This window comes from Solea solea, chromosome 12 (genome assembly GCF_958295425.1).
Source record: "Solea solea chromosome 12, fSolSol10.1, whole genome shotgun sequence".
In the NCBI taxonomy this organism is placed as follows: Eukaryota; Metazoa; Chordata; class Actinopteri; order Pleuronectiformes; family Soleidae; genus Solea; species Solea solea.
In genome coordinates, this window is record NC_081145.1 from 24,153,446 (window position 1) to 24,173,730 (window position 20,285).

The 20,285-nt window shown below is 40.7% G+C and overlaps 1 protein-coding gene across 1 annotated transcript in view; it reads left to right on the forward strand.

Annotated features, from left to right (window-relative positions):
- The window catches only part of cdh13 (cadherin 13, H-cadherin (heart)), a 285,683-nt gene that overhangs the window by 183,090 nt on the left and 82,308 nt on the right, over window positions 1-20,285 (forward strand). The gene's annotated exons all lie outside the window — the stretch shown is intronic.

Here is a 20,285-nt window from a genome sequence, read left to right on the forward strand (position 1 = left end):
ATCATAAAGACAGTGTGTGTTGTACACCTATATGTGTATGTTTAATTGTAAGACCACACGCTGGTGTAGAAGCCAGATGAGTGTCTCTCCATTTCCCCATCTAACTGGAGCGAGACAACGGGATGATTGCTTTTGCAGCAGGGTGACGAATACCAGAACATCAATTGGATTCGTTGGTGGAAGAGGAATATTAGCTGTTGTCAGACACTTAGCGCATAGTTTAATTGAGGTGATACACATTCATCCGTTGGCTCTGGTGGTGTCCAACAAGCCTGGCTGAAAACCTCCCATCCGGAACTGCTCAAACCACAGCAGCTAACCGCCCTGACAAGCCGCTCCCTGAGCTACAGTAAACTCTTTAATAGAGGCATAATTGAAATGAGATGTAATCAATGCAGTGAGCACTGTTAGTGCTGGTTTTTTGCGGCGTGATTGAGAGACTTAATCACTTGAGAGATGTATGATGGCTGTCGTAGTTTCTCCTCTGAAATAGAAAAAGTGAGACTTCTAAAGCTTATACTCTCCAAGAAGAGGAGAATAAAAAACAACAAACAGCAGCAGCAGCAGCAGCTTTCCTTCTCTTGTCTGCAGCCAGGATTTATTACAACCAATAACAGCCTGGGGTTGGAATATGCAGTTGAACGCCTGTGAAGGAGGCACACAGCCAAATTGCTTGTCTGTTTGTGGCCTCAATAAATCTGAAAAGGCAGATTTGTCTTTTCACTTTTTCTTTAAACTCCTCAAGACTGACAAAGACTTTATACCCACGTCAGGTGTCTCAGTTTGTGTGTGTGTGTGTGTGTGAGCACAATCACACTGGAATCATGCTTCGTTTATAATGTTGAGGTGGCCACCTCGTGCTTTTTGTGGACACATTATTTTTCCATTCTTCTATTTTAGGATCCTCCTGCACTGAGCTGATTACACTCCTGGGCCTTTCAGTGACCAATGACTTAGATGCACATAGATTTGACTCTTTTCCTCTTACTTTAACCTGTTGGAGACACTTTTAGTTTAACTATATACTGCAGCGTATGTTCCTAAATGATCACCAGTGCCACTGCATTGACAATGCAATCTATTTCACCTAAAAATCAACCTTTTCCTTCAAAATCTATGTTTTGATAGATGAAAGCCAATATTTTAACATTTCCAGTCCTTAAATTGAAGGAATGAATGAATATCTCTGAAACCCTATGGTGTGTGAGTGTTGCCCATGAAATTTCTTTCATTTCAGTAAAAACATTCATAAATTAAAACAGCCAAATACTAATTACTAATCCTGTAATGCTTTCCTGCCTTGGCATTAACATGCATGCAGATGTGGCCACCTAAAAGCGGTATAAGCCTGAAGCACCGCGAATGACTTTATGATGTATCTTTAAATATCCATCCTCCTCATCCCCAAACTGCCATAATTTGTTATTTTGTGTCATTTTTCCCTCCCAATGTCCGCAGGGATTTTACCAATATTCAAGTCACTGTTCCAAAAAAAAAAAAAGACTTGCTCAAATGCACAGTCAGTCAGCAGAGCCAGATGGAAGTGCAGAAGGCATTAGATTTAAACTGTCCTCCTCTAGGTCTGGAGAGATTTAAACCCAGCCACTTCAGCACATTCCCATAAATATGACTCCTGCATGGCACTTATCGATTCCATCTGCCATCCAGAGGATAGTTTCTGAAGGCAGCATGTCGTCCGATATGCGCGCGGTGTGTCTTTGACAAGGAGACAATAACGCAAAAAAGAAAAGAAGGACCGGAGAGAGCAAGCAGAAGAGGATCCCTGCCCAAACTTTACGCCTCTTTTCGACAAATTCCTTAGACATAATTCAGGTGAAGCTTTAAGTGTATTTGGATAGACACCTCACCTGCCCTGGGGAAGCAGAAAGCAATCCGGAGAAAATTGGAAAATCAATTTTGTCACATTGAAATCAGTTTGATTTTCCCTCTAGTGCTTTCTGAGGCGTAAAATCCCGTCTTGATATGCACATTTATTCCACCTCTCTGTTTTTCTCCTCCCTTTACTTTCGACATATCTCCCCTCACTGTCTTGTATTATTCTGACATGTGGTGCTGTTGGATCAATGGCAGGCTGTAATTTCTGACAGCTAATATTGCTGCCTGGATGAGGCAATTTTCATAAGTTGAAAGGAGTTTGCAGCAGTGTCCTCATCTCACACTGGCTACACAGGAAAATCTCTGCTAATCATCAGAAGGTGGTTAAAAAAGAATCTGTCTACTTAACAACAATGTACGTCTGTAATGCTTTTCTTAGAATGACTGAAAATGTGTCCTTCTGAGCGAAGAGTGTGCCGTGTGCTAAGATGAGCTTTGCAGATGAGGTCAGAAAAGAATAATTAAGCTTTAAGTTATTGTTGCTCATTTGGTGTGAGATGGATTTCATTTAATGTTGAAGACAAAGAGCATGTAAGAGATTTTTTTACTCAATTATTAATTCCAGGAGAGAATAGAATATTATAATATTAATATTATATTATTTATATAGAATAAGTTTTTTTGACCAAGACCAAGAAACTTTATGTTATATTATAGGATATAAAAGGATTAGAAACCCACTAAACTCACACATTGTGTTTTTAATTTTCAAAGCTTTGATTTATCGAGTGCAATATCTGAATTTTAAAAGTAAATACGTATTATTAAAAAGATGGATGAAGTGTATTAGAGTGTTTTCCCCTCTGAAAATCGGAGTTGAGGAATTATAATATTAGGGCCACAAGTAAAACAAAAAAGAAAGGAAGAAAGAAAGAAAAAGAAATAAACAGCATGTTTTTTTCAGAATTCTGATAAAATTCATGTTGTTTTACTTATTTTTCTTTGGGGTTTTTTTACACATGGCCCAAAAAAAAGTAATAATTCTGACTTTAATCTCAGAATTCATGCTGTTTTATTTATTTATTTTTCTACATGTGGCCCTAATACTCTTCCATAAGGAATAATGTTATAATAAAACAAGAACAAGTTGTTGTTTTTTTCATAATAGTGATTGAGTAAATATATTAACAACTGACAAGAAGTAGGTGACTTGGTCTTGGAAGACTGACAACAGTCGTGTTACACTTCAGACGTTTCCCTCAAGGCTCCTCTGAATGAGTCACTGTGTGCTCACACGTGTTCTGTGTTATTTCCATCCATCGTTGGATTCACTTCTTGTGTTCTGATGAAGGGAGGATGGCCTGAGAGCTAATGACACACACTAAGTAAGAAAAATGAAATACTAGTGTTGAGGTTATTGGGTTGCTGTTACAGGACAGTGACGGAGTGATCACATTTCCCAGACATGCACGCAGTGTCTCCCCCCACACACACACACACACACACGCGCACCAATCATTGTAATCTATTTTAGTCTATGGAGTGTCCATGTGCGAGCAGGTTGTAACCAGAGAGGACAGACTGCTAATGGCAGCGTGACTTTCTGACTCTAATGCTCTCTGGCCAATCTGGGAGCTGTCAGTTGGAAGGATGGCCAATCGATGGAGTTGGCCAATCCCTCCCTCCCTCACTCTCCATGTTCTACAAAGTTGAATTACATGGAGATAAAATGGTTTGTGTTTTTTGTGTGTGTCTGTGCGGTTTCAGGGGTTGGCACCATAAGTCGATAAAACTGTACATTTCGTTTGATTTTGAGTTGTTTTTTTTAACCATTCCAGCGGTGTAGATCTGCTGTGATTGCTTGTTAATCACAACATCACAGTATTATTTATTTATTTTGTTATGTGGATTTTTGGAATGATAGAGTGGAAGAGTCTCCACGGGTAGAAGTTTTGCATCTAATCAGGACAAATCAGTAGAAAAAGATGCTGCAGGCTGTGCTGTATGCATTAAAAACAATTTGTTTTGAAGGGTTGTGTTATTTATGGGGATGGCTATGGGTCAGGGGTAGAATGGGTTGTCTTGTAACTGAAGGTCACCAACCCCAAGTTGGTCTTTGGGGCTGTGCCAGCATGTGAAAGGGTATGACAGATGAATAAGCTGCATAAACTGGCATGTGTATGGTCTCCCTTGAAAAAGAGGTCCTTTAATTGTATTATGAGACCTGAGTGAGGGAGTGTTTCTGTGTCTTTTGCTGTTGCCCCGGTCTGTTTTGACGAAAAACAAGCTCTAAACACGAGTTTATCAAGAAACAGAGTCACGTGTTGACTTTACTTGTGAGACACCTGTAAGATAATGTGTAAATTACCCTTTGTTGTATCTTTTGTTGTAAATTACCCGTTGTTGTGCACATCATTTTGCGTAAAAAAGACATACTTTCCATTAGCTGCTCTGCATTGCCTAGTGTGACAGGTAGATGGATGCGTCTCCACAATTATCACTATTATGGGATGTAATGATTGCCAAAAGTAAAGTGAGCGTATGTTTGTAGACCCTGGCACTTTGCCTCCTTGACAGTGTTGCTGTGATAAGGAAGCTTATCCTGTCTAATAGCTTATTTGGCTGTGTAGCCAGAGTGGCTGCATGCTTGTGCATCCTGATGAATGACAGCTGAAGCTTAAGCAGGTTCCACTTCTCTGGAAAACTACATTCATTTTCTCCACTTACATTGTTGTGAATCCCGACACCACCTTTTGTTGTTTTTCTCTCGCCCGGAGCCATGCCTGTACATTGCATCGTTTATTTACTTATTTTCATTTTCTGTTATTTTCACTCTTTTGTTTCCCCTGTCAGCCTCGCCTCCCCTTCCCTGTCAACACTTCACTCTGGACACCCAATTACTCGCAGGTCGTAACATAGTGATTCCATTCAGAGCAGTGCCATTCAGCGTGGGCCACAAACAGCTATTCAAATTACATCCTCGGCTGCCTTCACAGATGCCTCTCTGCAAAATGTTGTTTTCAACATTTCTGGGGCCACCACCTAATCTGATCCCAGAGACATAATTGAATGTCAGTCGTCACATAAAGATGTTTTCCCCTCTTCAATTAGCGTCTCGTTTTCTCATGTCATTGCAACGACACAAAGCAGACAGAGAAATATTTACTCCTTCCAGGTAGAGGCCAGAGAGAGTTATTATATTATATCATTTATATGCAAATAATGTAGCACAGGAAACACATTGATAAGATTTCATTACAGCAGATTTGATGTGCACTTCAGTTTATAAACTCCTTTTCATTCCCCTATTATGACCTCAAGATTGAAAAGGTACGAGTAGATGAGCTGCGTGGAGAGAAATGCAGGCAAAAAATGGACCTTGGTAGAGTTCTCCTGACTGGATTAGGAAGAAAGAGACTTGGAGGTCTGCTGTGAGCTGATGAAAAGGAAAAATAGTGGTAGAGGGAGAGAGGAGGTGAGATACCTGTTCAGTATCTAGTCAAGAGACGCAGCCTCCAGGAAGCAGCTCGACAGAGAGATGAGAACAGGTGAAGTTTCATCGTAGCAGAAATCCGACAGAGAACACATTTTTACCAACAGTGTTGAGATTCTATTAAACGTAATGAAGTTAAGCCCCTTTCTATTCTCTGCCTGGCAAAATATTTGTTCCCCTACCCACACACTCCACAATAGTGTGGACGTAATTTAATGATAGAGCAGTGTTTATATCCCAGAACCGAGCGAATCTAGCGACACAGTAGAAATGATCTATAGTCACTGACAAGGTAAACGATATTTCCTGAAGCATTTACAATTGAAGCAGTGTGCCACTTCCCCAATACTATTGTGTCTGGTAAACTCAAAAATTATTATAATGCTGTCTAACCTTTGGTCATTATATCATTTCTCACCCCTCTTTCCCGTCTTCATACCCACCAGTTTTCCCTTGAACCTCTGGCCCTCGTTGAGACTTTTCTCTACCACGACGTCCCGACACGTCCTCCTGTACCCGCTGCATGTCTCGTTGATTATGTGATGTGGGAGCAACTTTGTCATCTTCATCAAATGGATATTGACTTAACTGTCCCCTGCAAACTGATACTGATACTCCACCATGATGTTACAGTGACTGTTCTGCTGAAAGTCTCAGTTATTGCCCTTTGCCGTCCACATGGGCACCCGGGCAATGTCTGTGGATGAATTGGAGACATTAGTGTCCACTATTCCCCAAACATGACTGTCCAATTTTCATCTTTGGTTGAGATAAACATCCAATCTTTGTGGAGCCTGATACACCAATTTAATGTAAAACTCATAGGCTGGAAAGTTCTTCACCTCATTATCATCATCATGTGAAACTGTGTCCCAGACTACCTAGTGGCCATGCTACTACACCCATTATTTCATTAACGTTGTTGTATGCCTCCCAGAAATGTTCGCCACTCCGCCTCTCCCTTACCCGATTTTCCGTTGCACTTTCCAAACATGTCTTATTGTTCCTCACACAGAACACCCAAATCAGCTGAGCTGATAAGCGAACTCGGTTATCTGTGACAGAAGCCCTAAATGCAGGCAGAGATGCGGCCTCGTCCTTGGTTTGTATCTCGCTGACTTATCAGCATCCTTTTATACAATAAACAAGTGCGTCTTATCGGTACAGACGTTGTGCGCAAAGCACATTTGGGCTTTGAATTTGATCAAATCAGGCCTTACCAGTATCAAATTGCCACCCAACTCAATACAGAACATTTTGGTCATGACTACTGCACAGTGAAACTCTTACAGATGTGTTGTACTTTCCCATTAAAGCAACATCTGGGTTTGTCCCATCAACTCAAAGTCCATTACAGTATAACGATGTTTAAGCCAGTGTTGCCTGGAATTACATTCTCTGCTCTTGGGTTTGTTATTGTTGGGAGAGAGGCCATGGTGCACTGGTCTCATTTACTGAAGACAGTGTCATTGCATGTTTTGGACCTTGCTAGTGATAGATGACAACTTTAAAGGAAGACAAGAAGTCCCAAAACGAAGGTAAAGAATTACCGAGAGATCCCATCATTAAGACCGTTACTTTAGTGTCTCCTTGTTGTGACGGCCAGTAGTCAGAGTTCAGTGATCAATCCAGTGTCGTCGGCGTGAACTCAAGCACCTCGCGTTTTCTTGTTCTTCCCCCGAAATGAACATGGTGGACAACGTTCACGGGCATTGATGAAATATGGCCACCCCTCCTTTCTCTCCTCCATCTCAATCCTTCCTTTCCACAGCAACCTCCCTTCACCCCCCCTCCACCCATCCACCTCCGCCTTGTCTGTCCAGTTGTATTAGTGAGGAAATGAGATTCCCCCTAATTAATTAGATCTCTGAGTGCTAAAGATGAAGATTACATTCCAATGAAGGTTAGAGGTGTCAATCACAATTTTTTTTAGGCTGAGCGTTCCTCAAGATAAATTGAGTCCCCTGGGCATTGTGGGTAAAAGTGTGTGTTGTTAATCTTGTCCCCTCCTTGCTTTAATTGAGTCTCGCAGACAGTATTCAATGAAAGGCCACGACTACAGAGAACAACAAGGCAAAGTCTCTGGTTTTAACGGGGCAGCGGATCGTTGTATAAGACCGGATGCACTCATAGGCATGTGAAACAAGAAAAACTCAAAATTAACAGATTTTTATGTTAACACAGTATGAATTAGCAACTGGCGGAGTCCTGTAGTGTGTCTTTTCACATGTAAATGACAAAATAGTGTGACTTCAAATTCTAACTAGTACCGCAAGCGGTAATTGACGGGTTCGAGCTTGACGGCTCGCGAGTCCCCGTGCGTCCACGTCGCAGCGCGAGTCCTCTTCCTCATCTTCCGTTCATTCACCGCTTGTGGTACTGGTTATTTTCAGCTGCATCCCCGCGCAATGTCAGGCGTGTCCTTTTAAAATGGCCGTCTTCCTGTTGGGTGAAAGGCGTGTCCGTAAACGTGTTTAGGGAAGGTACCTTGACTTACATAACAAGTTTCGTGTGGATCGGAGAATGTCAGACTTTACTTCCTGTTTCGGGAGTTGTACTTCCTGTAAGGAGGTCATCCTTTACAGACATGTTCAGGGCGGGTCTGAGGTCTGAGGTCTAACAGTGTGATTTCGTCTATAAGTTGTTATTTTTGTGAAAAACAACTGATGGTATCAGAATTGAAGCTGAATTTTAGAAATAACTAGTTATTTTTGTGACAGAACATCTGATGGTATAAGAATTTAGGGTGCATTTTCTCTTTTTTCCCTCTGTTACTTTTTCTCTCTTCCCATTTTCCCTGTTTTTTTTTTCCTTGGCCCCTCTTGCAGTACCTTTTGCCCCATCTTTCCCTTTCAGAGCAGCATGAGAAACTGTAAATGTTAGATTTGATAGATTTGTAGGCAAATGCCTCCATCATGTGGCGAACAAAGGTTACTGCACTGACGAACCACTCAGTAGAGTGGATCCTGTGTAGTGTTCTTATGTCAACACCATTGAACGATTTGTTATCATATTCAGCAAGCATCATCTACCATGTGTTTTACATGTTTTCATTCGTTTTGAGTATGATACAATGAAATTTGTTAAAGTTATAAGGGAAATTGTGAACTTGTATTTTCTGTTACCACCAGAAGGCGCTGTTTTCAAAATGTACAGTTTTTGCATAAGCATCTTCAGCAAGATCCCATCATCGATTGTCACGAGTTTGGTTAAGATCTGACCTTCCATCGCAAAGTTATAAGAGTTTGTTGTTGTAGCGAAATACCAGACGTCATATTGTCTGCCGTCAACAGGGGGCACTGTTTTTGAAAGTGAATATTTTCATATAGGCATCTTCAGGGATTGACTATCATCAATCCTAGCAAGTTTGGTTCAGATTGGAATAGCATTCGCAAAGTGGTAGCAGTTTGTTTTTTGTCGCAAATATCTGACTTTGCAGTGTTGTCATTGCAACACTGTTGAACAATTTGTTATCATATTAGGCACGCATCATCTACCATGTGTTTTGAATGTTTTCCCAAATTTTGAGTTTGATACAAGGAAATTTGTTAAAGTTATCAGGGAAATTGTGAACTTGTACTTTCTGTTACCACCAGGTGGCACTGTTTCCAAAATTTACAGTTTTTGCATAGGCATCTTCAGCAAAAGCCCATCATCGATCATCACAAATTTGGTTAAGATCTGACCTTCAATCGCAAAGTTATAAGAGTTTGTTGTGTGTTGCGAAATACCAGACTTCCTAGTGTTTGCCACCACCAAGAGGCGATGTTTTCAAAATTTACAGTTTTTGCATAGACATCTTTAGCAAGGGCCCATCATCGATTGTCACTAGTTTGGTTAATAGCTGACCTTCCATGGCAAAGTTATAAGAAATTGTTGTGTGTTGCGAGGAATCGTGATTTTCGCCAACTTTGCCGCCCTTCTTCTTGTGCGTCGTGATACTTAATGAAAAGATTTTGATACCTTTGGATCCTCAACTTGTCCACAGTGACCTCACAAAGTTTGAAGGTGATCCCATCAAAGCTCTATGACAAGTGCGTTCACATACCATTGGTGCGAAATGGCCAAAATCTGCTAAAAATGTACTTTCAATCCAAGATGGCGGCTTTCTTGTTCGTTTTAGAGCTTAGGCTGCTTTGAATTTTTTGACCGTCCCGACCTAAGGAACGCGTGAGTACCAAGTTTAGTGCATGTACATTAAACGTGCTCCTCAGGAGGACAAGTGTTTGGGGTTATAAGAGTTTTGCCTTTTGTTGTGAAGAATATGAATGAACGCCAACTTTGGCGCCCCCTATCTCAAAAACCATGCGACATTTTGAAAAACTTTTAATATCTTTAGATCCTCAACTTGTCCACAGTGACCTCACAAAGTTTGAAGGGGATCCCATTAAAGCTCTATGACAAGTGCGTTCACATACCATTGGTGCGAAATGGCCAAAATCTGCCAAAAATGTACTTTCAATCCAAGATGGCGGCTTTCCTATTCGTTTTAGAGCTTCGGTTACGCTGACTTTTTTGACCGTCTGGACCTAAGGAACGCGTGAGTACCAAGTTTCATGCATGTACATTCAACGTGCTCCTCAGGAGGACAAGTTTTACGGGTTGTAAGAGTTTTGCCTTTTGTTGTGAGAAATATGAATGAACGCCAACTTTGGCGCCCCCTATCTCGAAAACCATGCGACATTTTGAAAAACTTTTAATAACTTTAGATCCTCAACTTGTCCACAGTGACCTCACAAAGTTTGAACGTAATCGCACAAAAGCTCTAGGACTAGTTCATTCAAATACCAGGCGTCATAGTGTCTGCTGTCACCAGGGGGCGCTGTTTTTGAAAGTGAATATTTTCATAGAGGCGTCTTCAGGGCTGGACTATCATCAATCCAAGCAAGTTTGGTTCAGATTGGACTCGGATTCGCAAAGTTGTAGCAGTTTGTTTATTTGTCACAAATATCTGACTTTGCAGTGTTGCCATGGCAACACCGTTGGACGATTTGTTATCATATTACGCACGCATCATCTATCATGTGTTTTGAACATTTTCACAAATTTTGAGTTTGATACGATTAACTATGTAAAAGTTATTACCGAAATTGTGTATTTTTTGTATTTTCTGTTACCACAAGGAGGCGCTGTGCTAAAAATGTACGTTTTTTTCACAGACTTATTCAGCAATGGTCCATCATCAACCCTAGGTAATTTGGTTGGGATGTGACCTTCTATCGCAAAGTTATAAGAGTTTGGTTGCCTGTGGCGAAAAATTGAAATTTTCATCAACTTTGCCGGCCCCTTTCTCGTACGCCATGATACTTATTAAAAAGTTTTCAGTAACTTTAGATCCTCAACTTGTCCACAGTGACCTCAGCAAGTTTAAAGGTGATCCCATGAAAGCTCTAGGACAAGTTCGTTCAAATACCGATGGTGCGATATGGCCAAAATCATCAAAAAATGAACTTTCAATCCAAGATGGCGGCTTTCCTGTTCGTTTTAGAGCTTCGGCTACGCTGACTTTTTTGACCGGCCCGACCTAAGGAACGCGTGTACCAAGTTTCGTGCATGTACATAAAACGTGCTTCTCAGGCCCACGCGTTTTAGGGGGTGGAGCAGTTATTTGCCCCGCCCACTTTCATTTTTTGACGCACATTCCCCGAAACACTAATAAACGTAAATTTACACCAGGTCTGATGCGGTTGCAAAAATTGGTGAGTTTTGGGGCATGTTCAGGGCCTCAAAAACGCGATTTACTTTGGTGAAGAAGAAGAATCGGAATAATCCTTGCGGTTTCAATAGGGTTCTTGCAACCTTGTTGCTCGAACCCTAATAATTACCAACAATTGGGTAGGCCTGTCAGAAGCAAATCAATAGAACAATAAAGAAATGAAAAAGGCTGAGGGGTTTGGTTAAATTTTCCCTGCCTGTCCTCATAAAACATTTGAATAATATCTGAGAATGTTCACATTTTCCTGAATCAGATCTCGTAGACATCTTGGAGGGAACACAGAAGAAAGAAAGGCAAAAAACATGCGTTTTTGTTATCGGCGAATACAATGACAGCTGAGGCATCTGTTCCCTCATGGCGGGAGAGTGCAGTGAATTCCTGTTGTGTACATTCAGTAACTTGCTTGGCATCCCAGAGTGCTGTAATGACTTTTCAGACATCCATTATTGATGTCAGTGTGGCACAGGCGCAGAACCATAATCTATACATAGTCCTGAGAAGTTGAGAAGTGCGGCAGATGATAAGTTTTGTCTGTAAGTCGTGTCACATCAGGTTGCTGAGATGATTAAGTAAAAATATCAAGTGCTGAAGACTGGTTACAAAATAACAGCCTTAAGTCTATGGTGCTAATTAAATGGGGTTAGCAGCGGGGGGGGGGGTAAAACTAAGATTGGTTGCACTGTAGGAAAACATGTTTGTGGAGAACGACACGTCTCAGCTGACTTAAGTTTGATATTTTTCATCCACAACTATAGAGAAGTGTATTGCTTAATTTCTGGAGATCCATTTTTAAACATCCCACTTCTCTGTTTGACTCTCGGAGACTGTTCTTTTGTTCTTTCTCCGTTCCCTCGTTGCACAGTAGGGGGTGGAAAAGTGTTCAGATCTTCCTCTCAAGTCGGGGTAAAACAATGTAAAATTTTACGAGACACATTTTAATGTTTGTGTTTGAGAAAGAGTCGGTTGTTGAATATTTTATAATGCACTTTATCAAACAGTCCCATCCTAAAAGGGAAGCCCAAGCTATTATGAATAATGGAAATTATTATTATTATTTAGACACTGCTTTTGTGGTAACAACCCTATGCTGTTTTATTAGGTCATACAGTTACTCAATAACAACTTTATTTGTACAGCTTTAGGATGAAAACAGGGGTAAAAAGTACATTGGAAAAATGTCTTTATAATAAACACCATAATAGTGTAGCTCAAACACTGGCTTGTTTTTTTACTATGCACATAGAGACCAAAAAAGATTCTTTGTTTTTCCTGGGCAACATAGAGGACGAGGGAGGGAAGGACACAAGGTTAAGACCTGAAAAAAGACAGATGAAGGAGGGAGGCAAGTGGACGGAGATGTGCAAGTAAAGCATGGAATAATTAGGGAAACAACTGCTCACTGCTTGAAGGGAAACATCCATTCTAAGTGAAAGTGAGGGCTTCAGTCATGTCAGGGAGGTCCCTGTGATGCTACACTGTCACTCGGCTTTGAGGGGAGCTTCAGCACTCTTACCTCCCTCTTGATGTCTCTCTCTCTCTCTCTCTCTCTCTCTCTCACTCCCTTCTGCCTCTCCCTCCTGTCGTTCTCTCACCTGCTGTCTCATCCCTCTGCTGCCTCCCTTCACTCCTTCTCTTTCACCCCCTATGTTTTCCCATCCTCATTGACCTGAGGATGAAGAGTATTTGTCAACAGCTCTTACTCTCCAGTGGACCTCTCCCCTACAATAGCCCTTCAGGCGAGAATTAATTTCGCCCTGTCTCCATGAGAAAGTGCATTGATTGGAAAAGTTTGTTGTTGTGTGCTCAGTACTTTTTTATTGTTCCATTTCCCATGCCACTTTCTCTTTGCTGATGAAATTTAGCCTGGTTCATTGCCTCTGCTGAAGCAGACACAATGCTGTCGGGGCCCGTTTCTCTTTAAGTGACCAACCTTTAACAGCGCTGGTATAGACGCTGTCCTTCAGTGGAGACATAGATCAGCTGTCAACGGCTTGGATTTGTGTTGACACTTTTTATTCAGCTGTGAAAAAGAAAACGAGAGGAGGAAGTCTGGCACGGACACAAACTGCGGCATATGCGCCGCGGTCAAAGCGAGCTTTTATTTTGTTAAGCCCACTGACTCTCAAAAGGGAACTGAGTGTCCTGTCTTGTCACTTTGTATTTAACCTATAGGTAATCTATTCGTAGCTAGTCATTTGGATTGAATGCACTCTAACTAGCACCATCCTATGCTCTCTCCCTCTGACTTTCTCTTTCTCTTTGGTTTATAAAATGCAAAATTCTGCCTCAATATAAATAAAAATACAAAGACAATGCCAGCATATTTTTTTTTTTTCTGTCCTAGATGTCTGCTTGTAATATATTCAGCCGAACCCCCAGGCAGTGGCAGATGACGAGAAAATAGGATGACAATAACAGTGTATAACATAAATAAATTGCAAAAGATCAATATTGACTTTCAGCTATGATGATGATGTTTTCTTTTTTGATGTATTTTCTGTGAGGGAATGCCTGAGCAGATCCCCCATGGTGATATTTTTGTTTCACAATGCTAAAAAGAAATGTCACTGTCTATAGGATACGCTGTACTTCCCTAAAATGTCAAGCCGTTCCCGTAATGAGTCGGGACGGCAGTTCTTGCGCGACGACATTTGTGTTTGTATTTCAGAATCTAAATCTTCATCCTGTAGAATCTCTGCATCATAAGCCGTATTCACAGCGAGCCCACAAAAGGGCACCATGGATGCTGTGAATATAGTGGCATTTATTCAATGAGCCTGGCCAGTGGCAGAGAGCAAAGCAGACTCTCTTGTCCCTCTGAAAGCTGGAGACTCCACAGAAACTTGGTCTGGCATTCTGTTTCTATTACAATAACAATAATTGTTTGGGGGAATGACTCCAATGTGGCAGTGCATAGATGAATGTGAGCTTCAGAAAAGCCTCCACACGATTTGGTAGGTTTTCCATTACAACAGTCCCTCCTCGACGTGGGCGGGGTCATCACAGCACGGCTGCATGAAACTGCCGTGACTTTGTTTTATAAGTGACGCACACACACTAGTGACAAGTGACACGTTTTCAGTGTCAATAGAATCAGTTAATTAAAAAAGAATTGTTCAGTACTTCCTGCATGACCGGAGCACAGACTCTGTCTGACACAGTCACTGCATACAGAGGCAGGGGTTGCAGGCTTTCAGCAGTGCTGTCGCTAAATACACCAGACTCCTCTGTTAAATGATGAGATTTTAGACATTTCCTTCGCTAAATATTGGAGATGAACCCAAGTTTTCACGATTGTTAAGTCTTTTTAACTGATCCACAGTTGTGCGGTTTGATTCTTGCGTCAGACGTCATGCTCATGACTCTTTGAGTGACGGCACTCTGACCAATCAGTGCACGGCAGTCTGACGACGTCACGCATTATATCGGCTCAGCTCGCTTGGAACGTTGCCTGAGGTTTTAAAAATGACCAGGTACCAGGCTAACAGAATAGCAAAATAACAGTGCCGTGCCGTGCCGTGCCGTGCCGTGGCGAGTCGAGATACCTAATAAAATTGAGGTAATATTTGAAAAGATGCCTTTTGTAACTTAAATTATTGTCTGGTTTATACAGGGGAGAGTCAAACTGCTAAGAAGTATAGTTCATAATTTGTCAATGACACATAGACGTCCACCAAAAAGACCAAAAGTCAGCAAAGTTTATTACAGTTGATTGATGCATTAATCAACAATATAATCATGGCATACTTATTCTACAGCACTGTGATGGAATTTACTGCAGTGGAGGAAAGATGCAGTTTGCAGGAAGCCTGGTTACATTTGTGTTGTACTGTACATCAGGTCCGTGACAGTTACTTTTAGCCAATTTTTTTGACGTGTGTGTTAGAGCTTTGTGTCTGTTTCATCAAAGTGGGAGGAGAAGCTTGAGGGGAGTGTGTATCAAATGGTGCAGTTTAATTTTGGTGTCAAGGATTATGGAGATCTTTGTGCATCCTATTCAAAGGCTTACATCCTCTGTGGATGACGCGTTGTCCAATTTCTCTTTGATATAAATCCCTCAAAAGGAAAAAGAGACACCTTTTTTTTATTTGAACTATATTTCACTTGTAACTGCTGCGTAAGTAATTGTCAGCTAGACTTCTGACTGCAGCCTGAGGCAGGAGGCAGGTAGGAGGTGCCAAACTGTCAGTATACTGAGAATCTCTCATGTATGCGTAGAATTTGTTTTCTTATCTGTCATTATCCCTCAATAAATATGTTAAAACTATATCTTCTGCTGGGTTTGTAGTAGCAATCATGCCTCAGAGATGTGGATGACTTATTTGTCTTTTTTAATTTAGTGATATTTTAGTAAAATGCAAGGGTAGAGGAGTGTCGGTGAACAGAGGAAATGAAAGAGGCACAGTTCTCCCTGCCCCAATTTACTGACCCAGTATTATTTTAAGGTATAAAAGTTAGATAGTGTTTCCTTAAAGGGAGTGTACTGCTTTTTCCATGAATGAACCGTGTTTGCGATCAGGGACAGAGGAGAAACAGCTTGTAGCCACTTAATAAAAGCCCACCTCATAAAATCTATGCCAGCTCAAGTCTATAATATCCTAAGAATCATTTTATTTTGACACCTAACTTAGATAGTAAGACAGTATCTGAGCCAGAAACTGAAGTTTGTAGACCACTCACTACCAAAGTCCATAGAGGAAATCAGCGATTTTACATCACAGCACACAGGAGTTTTTGAACCACTGCTGCCTTGATCATAAAGTTAAAATTTGTTGTCTTGTGACTTTGGTGAATAAAAGCTTTTGTTTGAGTTTACCCAAGTGGCACAAACTAAGCAAACAAGGCAGCAGTTAACCAGCTGCTCCTGTCTCCTTGCGAGCTAAAAATGCAAATTTTCTCTCTATGTACTCGTGGTGCCGAGTGAGTGGTTTATCAACTACAGTTTTCAGACTAGTGAGGGCCGTCTGTGGTGATATAAAGCAGTGTACTCAATGGAGTAAGTGTTGATAATGTGTGGATACCACAACCACACACAAATGTTATTATGCCTATAGTTTGTGCTTTTGTTCGGTGTAGCAGTCAAACTGCTCTGTAGTCATGGGTTAAAATGAAAATAAAAGAAAGGAGAAAACAGGATGAAATAAAACTGCATCTGTTATAACAGACACGCAGACTGATTATGATGTGATCACAATGACAGCCACCATGTAAAAAACATTATCCTCTAACTCCATTCTCCACGATCATCACAATACTGTATATTTAGGGTTAACAATTCCCGAAGCTGAAGCTATTTTAAGGTGTTGTGAGTCTGAATATTGATGAGTCAGATTGCCTGTGGTTGGTTCGAATCAATCCAGTTGAAGAATGGGAGTGTCGGAGCTGCTGGGGCTGTGGCCAAGTTGTTGTGCTGCTCCTCAAGCGGACGTGAGAAGCCTCCCTAAACACCTATCTGCTGCATCTGTATTCCCTGCCTGGCACCCAGCAGATGCTGATGGACCCTCAGAGTTGGGGAAATTAACATAATGGTGAATCCAAACAGGTGCATTTAAAATAAAACATGGCAGGTCAACAGCTTGTTGTAGAGGCTGTGCTTAGAGGGACAACTATGAAGGAAATGAACCCGCCGGACCTCTGCTCTAAACATCAAATTACAGCATCGAGTGTATGCGTCCGACGTTTAATCCTGAAACCACAGCAGGGCCCATAACATTGATTATTGTCCTGACTGATTATGAATGTGTGCGTGTCTCAGTGTGTGTTTGTGTTACTGATGTGTTGTACATGTTATAGGCAGAATATGTGTGTGTGTGTGCGTCAGTGTCAGTGTAAAAGAAAGCCACTGTTTCATTAGACTCTAAGGGGTTCTGGTCCCATACATCTGGGCCAGCAAAGACTCCAGTGCAAACACCAGCATACAAATGAAGCTCCGTGTTAATCATTTTCTTCCAAGATTTGAAACTATTAATTGACTTGTCATTTACTTCCTTTTATTAGCAGGAACTTAATGACTGCTGGGCAAAAGGCAAGTGACCTTTTTATTTGGCAATTTCTCTCCCTGAAATTAAAATTCTTAGTCTAAGGAATTAATACAGTCTAGTTAATTTTGCCGCTCCAGGCAAATGTTAATTATATAAATTCGTCTTTTTCTTTTTTTTCTGTTTTGTACGTCTTCGTCTTGTCAGTTAAACCAAACTTTCAAAAATCCTGAAATTGGTCTATAGCAGGTGTGTACACGTGATATCAACATTGGATTTATTTCAATTCAATCCAAATTACTTTATTTATTTGCTAGGAACTTAATCTTAGTGCATCATTTGATGGACTTATTTAAACAGTCTGAAAAAAACCATAAATTATTCAGGCCTCTACACTGCCTTATGAATAGATAAACAGCTGAAATGGCATTATGTATAGTAATTCCTATATAGCTGTTCTACATTATATGATGTTTCTGGACGATGAAGTAAGACTTTTACTGCTACATTCCCAACTGTTATTGTGATACAAGGTGGAAATATTACAGAAATATTAAAACTTTAGCACCTATGGATGACTTAAGTGAATAATACCCCATTAAAAATAATAACAGTTTCATCTTAAATACTCCTGTACACCCATTAATTTCAGTGTGAAAAGGCTTCAGTGTACAGAACAGTGTTAGTCTCTTGGCCGTAGACCAGTTCAGCACCACGGACAGCGCCAAGCCAAGAAGTCGCTCGCCATCCTGAACACGTGATTTCCCGTTAGCCGTGACATAATATGACATCATATCCAAGCCCGTCATGAGTTATTGCTCCAGTGTAGAGAGCATAACTTTTACTCATTATCTATTTGCTCTTACAATTTAAGTCTTTGGCATTTCTCGGTCACACCTTTGAAATTTTAACGACGTCTGATTGTATACATTTGTCTGATTCTGTCCCCCGAGTGGAGAGTGCACAATGTGCAGGGGACATTTTTGACAGCTGGAAGTACTAAAGCAAAAGAAAAAAATCCTTATCGACCACTTAGCCGGGATAATGACAGCGAGCATCCCTGTATTTTATTCATTAGGATGACTTCTTACGCTTTCACAGACTTGAACCATGAATTTGCATATGTTTATGTGAGGAAATTGAGCGGAATGAGATGCCCACATTAGTATGCATGAGCCTCATTAAATATGCGCTCATCAGCGCTACTTTTTTATTTGGATTCCCTTTGCACTAGTACAAATCACTGGTAATCAACTGTGGTGACATTTTCCAGCAATTATGAGCAAGCTGTCCCTGCTTCAACAGGAGCCGGAGACGGATCACTCCGCTTGCCCCCGTGTGACACTATGACAACACACAACTCCCATGAGATAACATGATATGTCACAAGAGAAAAGTGAAGACAAATGGTGTTTACAATGTTCGCTATTCTCTGTTTTGCATGTTTATTTTATTTGAAATTGACTTCAGAACCATAATAGCTTATTCCCAATTATCACTAACGTGAAAATTAGTGGGTGAAAATGTTTTTTTTTTTGTTTTTTTAAATGAGGCGGTGAATTTTGAATAAACAGATGAGTTATTTAAGTTTTCTGAACTTGTGCAATTACACACACACAAACTTTGCATCACTAAAAGTTTCAATTGTCAGGGTGTTTTTTTGTACTCTGTCAAGAGGAAGTGTTGCCATAAGGAGGGGTGACTCAGTAGACAGATGAGGAGGAGGAGTATGGACCACAGAAGAATGCAGAGAACAGCAGGATATTAGGAATAAGTCAATTAGCCAGTCCTACTGTATATAATCAAAAGCAGAAATCCACCAGGACTCCATCAGAAGGTTGTCGAAACAAATACCGCCATCATGTTCAAGACTATATATAGTAAGATATGTATATCTGCACATATTGTCATATAGTTTCTGTATCCGCGCTGTACTTGTACACGTCGTGTTTGATGTAGGTCTTTCTTCGGGCGTTCTGTGCATGTTTTCGTGGGTTCCAGCATTTTCTTGTCTCTCTCCCCACGAACACAGCCTCCTAGGAGAGATACAGTGAAAAAGACTTCAATCGACAGACAGACTTAAGCTCTCGGTATGTGGCCGCACCGCTGTATTCCTCTCTCCCTGATGAAAGAGCACCTCGGTGCTAAAGAGACGACAAAAAACAAATAGCAGGGCTCCCTGGATGCTGAGCTGCACATTAAAGGCTTCCCTCTTTTGTGATTCGAGTACAATATAATTGGCTCCAGTGTTATATGCATTATTTCCGTGGTGGTTTGGGAGGCATTTAAAGGAAACCATGGCACCGCCATGTCCTTTCTGCGTGGATTATATGGAACATTATAGTGCCGTATGACACAGAATGCAGTGACTCAGGTTTATTAGGTTTGTTGTCCATGTGGAACATATTTGTTATTATTTTTGAGACATTAGAAAAAAAAAGCAGAGCTCCTGCTGTGTCTGTTTTTGTAAGAGCAAATATTCCATCATTTATGGTCAAATTCATGTGGAGGTGTCATTATTTCACACAGAAATGGTGCCATGTGATGTCTGGACACACGATTTGACCACACCGACTTGATTTAACATATTTTGTACAAGTTTATTAATTTTTTATATATTTTTAATATCGAGATGGGACGATACCAGTTTTTTTTTTTTTTTCATCCCTAATTTGGTGCTGGCAATGGGAAACATTGTTCTTCCATCTCTGACTGGCAGCTATGCAAAATTGTTGGCACATTGTTTAACAAATGTCCATTTATGGAATATAACAAAAATATATATAGTTTTACTGGCGTGTATTTCAACTATAGTAACGTGTAAATTTAAAGACAACTACGTGTGCGCATCCACTCTTTTCTGATAGTGATTGTCACAGTTTTGTTCTTTCATAATTTGTCATTTGGAAGCAAGTGTTGAGCAGAATGTTGTGTAACTGCACTCGTCAGCATGCACTGACTTATACACTACCACTGGTACTTTAAAAGTCAATAACATTTTGTATTAAGATGATTGAGGTTATAAATCATCTCTGGCATGTGGCCACAAACCCTTGATTAAAGGAGTTTGGTATAGTGTTTATAGCATTGGTAGAATTGTGTGTGTGTGTGTGTGTGTGTGTGTGTGTCACATGGTCATGAAAGTATAACCACTGAAGATGTCTGCTTCACAGGATTTCTGTCTTTTCTGATATCAACATCTTTCAATTTCTCAAATTCTGTTTGCAAACACCTCAAGGCTTTGATTCTTTGAAGTGTAGTC